Below are 9882 nucleotides of genomic sequence, written 5' to 3' on the forward strand. Positions count from 1 at the left end.
ATGTAACCACATGTGGAGTGTTGTAAATTAATTGTTTTTGGAACACTAAATTGATAGGGAGGAGCTGGGAATGTGACTGGGTGTTATGTTTTAAATGACACCTGTAACTATATAAGGTATAATTTAAGCCATAGTTATAAGTTATGATCAACCACAACATGTGGTCATATATAATCCTTAAATGAATAAGTGGCATCTTCCAGTTATAGGAAATAAAACAAGTGTGGAAAGGGTACTTGCATGTCCACAAATAGATTCATATTCATATATGAATGGGCAGAAGAATTCAATCCATTTTCTGATTTTAAACCCATTTATCTTTATTTCTTCAGTTCACAAATTCAGATATCTGAATTAACAATATATATACTCTTAAATATCTTCATATAAAATACAGATATCTATATTTATTGCTATAAGTATATATTATACAAATATCTGTATTATATTACAGATATCTGTAAAATACAGAATTGTTACATTTCTAAATTCAAAGACATTTATTTAAAATAAATTGAAGATATCTGTAATTGAAATAAAGATATCCGTATTCAATGGGTAAAAATATGCCATAGTACCTGACAATAAGAGTTATTTGATTAAAAGAATTGATGGTGGTCTGCAAAGGATCCTTTTCATGTAGTGCATTCATGCTGATAGCTACTCGAGGGTTTACTATAGCTGACATTATATCCACCTCTGGACTATCTCATAGTTATAGCTGTTGAAGTTGAACGTTACTACAAACTAGTAAACTTATATCCATAGTATCCTAATAAATTTGGTATCCATCTACATGTATATAGGCCCTATGTTTCCTCTGTGTTCTATGTCTCTACATAAAAATATTGACTGATTGGAGTTCAGTCTGCAATTATCTGTAGCCAAAGAAAGATAAAATGAATTTCACAGGTGACATGACAAAATTATAAAACATAAAAAAAAAGTTTGTATGGTCATTTTAATGTCAACAATTTCAAATCGATGAATAGTTAATCACATACGCGTATTAAATCAATTTCACACAGACATCTTCCCATGCTATGAATAACAATGACGGCGGCTGCAAAGTCTCCTAACTTTACAACGAATACTAGGCCTAACTCAGAAAAATACAAATGAATGACAATGCATCCAAAATAACTTGAAATCTAACAATAACGAGTATCGCACCAATCCTGCTCTGGTAGATTTTCTATTTCAGCATGCTGGCAACTGATCATTAAAGAAACTGACAGGAATTTCGCCCCTGTTTCAGTTTGCGTTTCCTTATCAAACTTACTGAGCTGTGCTTTCGCCACTGTAAACATTGGCAGCCATATTTCTCTATTCGGAACCTATAGATATATAAAGTCCGAGGGTTTTCGAACTATGTCGTGATTCACGGCATGGCGGCTTCGGCACACACTCCCGAGGTGTTATATTTCCGAAGATTACCGGAAATTTCTCCGAGGGGATCCGATTGACTCCCGAGGTGTTATATTTCCGAAGATTACCGGAAATTTCTCCGAGGGGATCCGATTGCTGAAAAGGTTACGTTTGGTTACCATGACAACTGTATCAGAATGTCCCTCCAGCAACAAATAATGTTTTTGTCATTAAATTACCTTTTCAGTAAATAATGGGATAAATTTATCTTACTCAAAATGGATTGTTATAGGTACCTAATAACGTTTTATGTTGTAGATCTACAGTTGGTAGTAGACTAAAGGTTACACCCTTGTGCACACGGAATGCACTACGTTTAGACTACAGGTAGACACGGAGTGCACGAGGTTTAGACTACAGGTAGACACGGAGTGCACGAGGTTTAGAATACAGGTAGACACGGAGTGCACAAGATTTAGACTACAGGTAGACACGGAGTGCACAAGATTTAGACTACAGGTAGACACGGAGTGCACTACGTGTGAACACGGTGTCCACTACAGGTGGACATCGTGTCCAGGTACATTGAGACCTAGACAGACAAGGTGATGTGTTACAGTTAGGGATCAGGGAAGAATAAGTTCTTCAATTTGAAATAATACATAATTTTTAAGTGTTTATCTTTTTTAATTACAACATCTACAATTTAATGTACAGTATATATAACTATATAATACAATATTTTTTAGTATACATGAATAAAACCTTTTCACTGCAAAAGTAATAAAGATTGATTTATATTAGTGTTATTTCGGACTGAAGAAGGCCCTATAGTGGCTGAATATAAAGTAAATGTTTTATGGGTAAATTGCATTAAATATATATCTATCATTTACATCAAGCATTTTCACAAGTCAAAAACAACTCTGAATTGCAGCAAAAACCAGTCCTAATGTGCTTTTGAGACACTTTTTCTTTTATGATAAGCTATCAGTAATACGATCATATACCGGGTAATACAATATGAACATAGCTTTTAAACATGAAGATTTGGTGCCTATCAATCAGTTGTCTAGCGATACCCTTGTAGATGATCGTCTTTCATTAAAATATATACACTTTTATAATATTTTTCTTGCTATTTTAAGTTCTAAAAGTATTGTACGTAAAAATAGCTTAATTACATATTCTTTATTAAAAACTGAACGTCTTTAAAAGATCAGGCAGAATTAAATCCACTTCAAACAAATGACGTCCTCCACTAATTGGTGGCTAGTCTACCTACAAGTACCCTATTCAGCTTGTTTTGATTCTTAATTACCGGTACACACAATAAGTTTATGATCCCAACCCCGCAAGTTATCTTGATCGTATATTGCGTCATGGTCCAATAATTATAACTTGTCAAACATACAGGTAAGCCACAGTATCCAGCTATACAGGTGCCTCAGGTGACCATCGATAGATGGCCAGAGGGCAGAATCTTTACCTTCTGTGTTTGCACGGCTTTATGAGAATGGGGGCAGTATCTTTATATAAGATGTGATTTTAGAATTGTTTCTATAGAAGTTTGTTAAGACAAACAAATATACTCTACCGTTTAAAATCATATAGGTTCATGAGTTTGAAACACATAAGTACCATTCTTATTAGATACATGTACATGCTTGTTGTAGAGCCTGGGTAAACATGGACACCGGTTCCGGGGGGGGGGGGGGGGGGGGGGGGGGGGGGTTAGGGGTGTAGATTGGGATGAGGGATGAAGGAAAAACTAGCTGGCAAAACATATAGTAAGTGATGCTGAATACACCTCAATTATTGTCATGACAGGCAGCCGTGAAGTGGAGCTGACGGTAGCTGTACAATGCGTAAATCATGCATGTCTGTCACAACCTTGAATTTACCAATAATACATGTATATATTATAATCAAAATTAATGTAGATTAGGTACTTATTCAACATTGTAATATGGTATTTTATATACATAGTCATGATAATCAGGTTTCTGATATATGTAAAAAGCCAGTGTAAAAAAATTAAATTAATGAAAAGATATTGGATGAAATATGATATTCCAATAATCTTGAAATAAATGTTTTAGTTAACTATACACTTGGTATTAGATTATTTTTAATTATAATATATAAAGCTTCATTAACAAATAAATTCAAATGCACTACCAGTGATAGCATTGTTGTATAACTGTATGTATTTGTGTGATGAGTACAATGTATGTATGTAGAGAGGCTGCCACCTAAGTACAGTATGCTATAAATGGACCTCCTGGGGTTGGGATAAGGTGCTACATGTATACAGGTGTTGTTAGTCTGTGATACACTTGACTGAACATATAGAAGGGTGCCCAAAGAAGGCCCCAGGCCCCTGGCCCCACTCTGACCAATGTTAGGTAATTTGTATTATCATACCAGGGTGGTTGATGGAACAGTATGAAGTCCAAGTGACCATGGCAACTGCAGTCCTAGCCTAGGGGTCTACCTTTCGAGCAGGCAAATTTAAGTGTACAATATACTATATGTATGGATCATACATTAATATATATATTGTTATCATATAACTCACGCGGTTTGTAAAAGAAGGTCAGAAAAGGATATTGTCAAATTATCAAGGTTTCTAGAATTAAAATAATTATGACAAATTCATAATCTAATCAACAACTATGAATCTACAGTTTAAATGGGTAGAAGTTGGATCTATTTTGATTCTGTCTGTTTGATTTGTTATCAGACATGTGACCTACATTTTAGCGATCGGTCCTTTGAACAGTTGATGCTCACGAGCAGCCACATGCCCGATAATAAATTTTTGCTTTCTTAAGCCAGTGCTTACAGGTTCCTCAATCGGTTGAGTGTAATAAAGTGTAATTTCTAATGCCGATTTTTAACGTCTATGGACGATTTCTCATTTTTCCAATGCTTTGCAACGCGCCAGGTTCCATGTAGCAAATGTATACGTATTATACAAACTATTTCGCGCACCTTGCCGTTTAGAAAACTATATTCCATACATACATAGTTAAACATTTTATGAAGACTTTAATTTGTTTATGTTTATATGTCCTTGCTTTTATTATGTCCATCAATATATTCTTTTTAATCAAAATAATTTGCCGATCAAATATCTCTTTGGCGACGATTTGCTTATACTAAAAATCTTACTCCACGCAAGGTCTCATATACGTCCTTGCTTTATGCGTACGAAAAAGAATTTCATCTTTAGACTACTTATCACTAGCTAAGAAAAATAGTTTTTACTGGGAACTATCCATTGATGAGACATAACCAGTATGTGGTTTACCGTACGCAGTTAATTTGCAACGCAGTTAATTTGCTTTTATAAATTCTATAATTAACGTCCTTATTTATAAATTAAATTGTATGATAATATATATTGATACATTTTACTTTATATGTATCTATTCAAATAAACATTACACTACGAATGATTTCCAGTAATTAACGGCAATTTTTATGTTGCAATAAATATTATGTTTCTGATCGCAATAATTATTTCTATCTGTCAAAGTCCATATAGACTGCAGAATCAATACATATTTCCTCATATTTCTGTGGCACATCATCTAGTCTGTCTGTGGTCTGGATGTAGTGGATATTTTACCTGGACACGATGTCCACCTGTAGTGGACACCGTGTTCACACGTAGTGCACTCCGTGTCTACCTGTAGTCTAAATCTTGTGCACTCCGTGTCTACCTGTAGTCTAAACCTCGTGCACTCCGTGTCTACCTGTAGTCTAAACCTCGTGCACTCCGTGTCCACTCGTAGTTCACACCGTGTGCACAATGTGTAACCTTTAGTCTACTACCAACTGTAGAAATAATTTGAATTTAAGGCACCAAGTTCATTAGTCCGCTAGTTCTGACTGGTCATCTGTTTAAGGTCAGCTACCTACTGCTCTTAAAAAGCCGGGTATTGTAGTACAAATCTGGCGACAGCGATTATGGGACTTCTGTAGGTTTTGACAGTTATATAAAAGAAAACATTTGGCACTCACTTTAATACATGGCACATCCTAACTCATCACATTAATGATGCTATATCCTTAGTTATGTTCTAGACGTAGTGGAGCGGCTAAGGTCGATTATTCGGCAAAATCGATCAAAGTTTGAACAAGGATTTATAAGTGAGATCATATACGTCCTTGGTTTGAAGAAAGCATTAAACTTTGCATACGGCTTCTTCAGGACATAAAGTTTCAGGAAACAAGAGGCCAATGGGCCTTAACGGTCATCTGACTATTAGCACAACACAATGTAGTCGTTTAAAGATTTTAGCATATTTGACCTCTGTGACCTTGAATCAAGGTCATATATTTGAACAAACTTGGTAGCCCATCATCCCAGCATGTCACAGGCCCAATTTCAGGTCTCTAGGCCTCCTAGTTATTCTCAAGAAGTCGTTCAGAGATTTTGACCTTTTTGACCCCTGTGACCTTGAATGAAGGTCAAAGTCATTCATTTGAACAACTTGGTAGCCCTTCATCCCAGCGTGCTGCCGGCCCAATATGAGTATCCTGGGCCTTTGGTTCTTGAGAAGAAGTTGTTTCAAGATTTAAGCCTCTTTGACCTCTGTGACCTCGAATTAAGATCAAGGTCATTCATTTTATCAAACTTGGTAGCCCTTCATCCAAGCATACTGCAAGCTCAATACGAGTATCCTGTGCCTTTTGGTTCTTGAGAAGAAGTTGTTTAAAGATTTAAGCCTCTTTGACCTCTGTGACCTCGAATTAAGGTAAAGGTCATTCATTTGAACAAACTTGGTAGCCCTTCATCCCAGCATGCTTCATGCCCAAATATGAGTATCCTGGGCCTTTTGGTTCTTGAGAAGAAGTCGATTAAAGATTTCAGCCTTTTTGACCCCTGTGAACTTGAATGAAGGTCAAGGTCATTCATTTGAACAAACTTGATAGCCCATCATTCTAGCATGTTACAGGCCCAATATCAGGTCTCTAGGCCTCTTAGTTATTCACAAGTAGTTGTTTAAAGAATTTTTTAGCCTATTTGACCCTATGACCTTAAATGGAGGTCAAGGTCATTTATTTGAACAAAGTTGGTAGCACTTCATCCCAGCATGCTGCAGGCCCAATATGAATATCATGGGCCTTTCTGTTCTTAAAAAGAAGTCGTTTAAAGATTTAAGCCTATATGACCCGTGTGACCTTGAATGAAGATCAAGGTCATTAATTTGAACAAACTTGATAGCCCTCCATCCCAGCATACTACATGCCTACTATCAGTACCCTGGTCCTACTGGTTTTTGAGAAGAAGTTGTTTAAAGATTTTAGCCTTTTTGACCCCTGTGACCTTGAATGAAGATCAAGGTCATTCATTTGAACAAGCTTGATAGCCCTTATCCAAACATGCTAAGGGCCAAATATCTGGTCTCTAGGCCTCTTAGTTATTCACAAGAAGTCGATTAAAGGATTTTTAGCCTATTTGACCCCTGTGACCTTGAATGGAGGTCATTGTCATTCATTTGAACAAACTTGGTAGCTCTTTGTCCCAGCATGCTACAGGCCAAATATCAGTACCCTGGGCCTATCCGTTATTAAGAAGAAGTTGTTTGAATGAAAAGTTTACGCACTGCGGACGGCGGACGGCGGACGGCGCACGACGACGGACGGTGCATGATGACAATAGGTCATTCTGACCCTTCGGGTCAGATGACCTAAAAATGGACCCAAAAATCATGGCCGCTAGTTTCATGCTTTCTTCAAACTTTGAACGATTTTCATGCATAGCCGCTTCACTACTTGGGTAGCCTGAACGTTAATTTTAACACCTAATCAGACAGCTAGGATCGATTTCCGATGCAATTCGGCGATTCTGATTGGCTGTTAAAATTAACTTTTGGTCTTCAAAGATGGCTACCGAAACACTGATTCTTGGACGTCTCGAACATAACTAGGGACATACATAAGATGTAGCATCGTTTATGTGATTCGTTGGGATGTGACATGTATTTAAGTGAGTGCTAAAACGTTTTCTTTTAACTGTAAAGACATATTTGACCCAAACCAAGATGTAGATTTCCCATAATTGCTGTCGCCAGATTTGTACTACAATCACCGGCGTTTCAAGAGCAGTAGGTAGCTGCATGACCATAAACAGGCGATCAGTCAGAATTTTGAGTCTGAGATTATTGTCAGTTTTAGCCGACTACAAGTTCATGACAGTTTCTTAGAAATAATTTTGTTCAACCATTGCTCACATAATTACATTCTAGATATTCCAGGGGTTTCGATTACAAACGACCTCTACATCCCTGGACTATCTCATAGTGAAATTGAAGGCAGCTCAGAGGGAAAATTCTGAACCATTCACAGCCCAGCTAAAAATACCTTTGAAAGACTACAGAGAGAGCGACGCCCAACTTCGAAGCCACACATATATACAGTCAACTACAGTGTACCGTTAGACAGCTGTTTTTATGTGCATCAAAGAACTACATTACCTGCATGTTCTGTCCACTTGCAGTTACTCCTGTTACACTTGTATACTAAATAGCCTACTATCCGTGTCTGATGTCAATCCTGTTGTAAGGCGGAACACTGTTGACTGTGGATTTACATTTATTGTATTGTCTCTCTAAAAAAATATATGAAAAACATTGCTGAACCCTAAACAGCTTAATAAAAATACACAGACTTCAGTACTAGGCCTAAAATATGTCTTCCTGGCGTCACTGGTGTTATGTACTATACATGTCCCTGCTGTCACATAATGGAAAATTGTCTTTTTAATATACATGTAACCACCTATATATACCACTTCCTTACAAGGTTGTGAAATTAGAAATACAAGAAGGCTAAATATTTTAAATTGTCAATTAATTTGCCAGAACTACGGATGTAAAGAGAGATTGGCAACTCCAGCCATTTTTACGATCGGCAGATGTAAAATGTACACTGTAATTCTGCATACACAGTGGCGTAGGAAGATGAAACGTAATGGGATTGGGGGGCGGCAAAGGTCCTCAATATTTCTTAAAAAATATTTTCGTACGTGAGCCTAATATTACACCTTCGGTAAATAAACCTCCATATCACACTGCCAACGGGGTCAAAAATGCATAATATTACACTTATCATCAACTTCTAAACAGCTTAAATATAACAAATTTATGTTAATTTTCATTACGCGGGTCGTATTATGTTTCTCGCCGTCGTCCTAAATACTGTTAACTTAGATTACGCAGTGAATTTTGCATTTGTTTAGTGTTGTGACCCCATTTTCTGCCATCAATATCAATTTTATTATGTTACACTTGTTTTTAAGATTTTTTCTTCGGAAAGGTAGTGGGCGTTTGAAGTTATGTGTGCCGTATTTGTCATACTCACAAACCAAGATTAGCTTTTAATATGTTATTCATCACCAAAAGTTACAAACAATTTGAAAATTACAGTTCTTTCAATGCATTGGTTTTATTTTCAAGTACATATAAGCGCAGAAAATGATTTTTAGCAGTACTGCCAAAAATCATTATATGTACACACTGTACGTGTAGGCCTACATCTATAGTGAAGCGAAATGAATACCTACGGTCAGACCATGAAGCCAAATTGTACAGTGTACTTACTACTTGTAAAGTGATTTTTGCATGAAAGTTTCCATCTAAACATACATAAAGGCATGAATACATATGTAACAACAATTTTAAAGTACACAATTTCTGTGTTGTAACTAATATTTGTAAGGCATCTGAAGCCATTTGAATGATTTTCACGCCTTAATTCACCAAACCTTATTGTTTTCAATAATTAATGAAGATAATTAACATGCTACATTTTTCTCCCAGTTACGACACATATAACTTTTAAGGTACATGTATATTTGCTGCATGCTCTGATATCCTTTGTTGCCATATATTTTGTTGCTTTTGTCTTTATCTTTTATGTATATGTATCTTTGTATGTATATTTGTAATAATACATTACTTATGTCGAAATGCGATCTCTTCGAAGCTTATGTTCATTGGTTAACATATTCGACGATAGTACAGTTTCTTGCATCCTGTATCTTAATTAACTAAAACTTACCTTATGCTATTAAAATGGACGTTTTTTTCTATGATTGTCGACTTGAACATGAATCTGTTAAACTTTTAAATCAAAACTATAGCGAAATTCTTTCATTTTTACTAGAAGGGTTAAACGTTATAACAATAAACCATATGCGGAGTAAATATTGCAAAATTAGTAGAAACCATGAAAACAATGTCCTAATGTGTACATTTAATTACATGTAAATGTCTACAGATACATTTGTATGTGTATGGAATACACGTTTAGTATGAATATAACTTACAAGTATTTTTGTGTTAGTTATTTGATTTATAAATATGTAATGTGTTAGTCATTTGATTTATATATATGTAATATGTATGTTTGTGTGTTATTTCCTGTTTATATCATAAATTAATTTTCATGTATAATTGAGGAAATAAAGATCGATCGATTGGTCATTCATTTATTCTC

This window comes from Argopecten irradians, chromosome 11 (genome assembly GCF_041381155.1).
Source record: "Argopecten irradians isolate NY chromosome 11, Ai_NY, whole genome shotgun sequence".
NCBI lineage: Eukaryota > Metazoa > Mollusca > Bivalvia > Pectinida > Pectinidae > Argopecten > Argopecten irradians.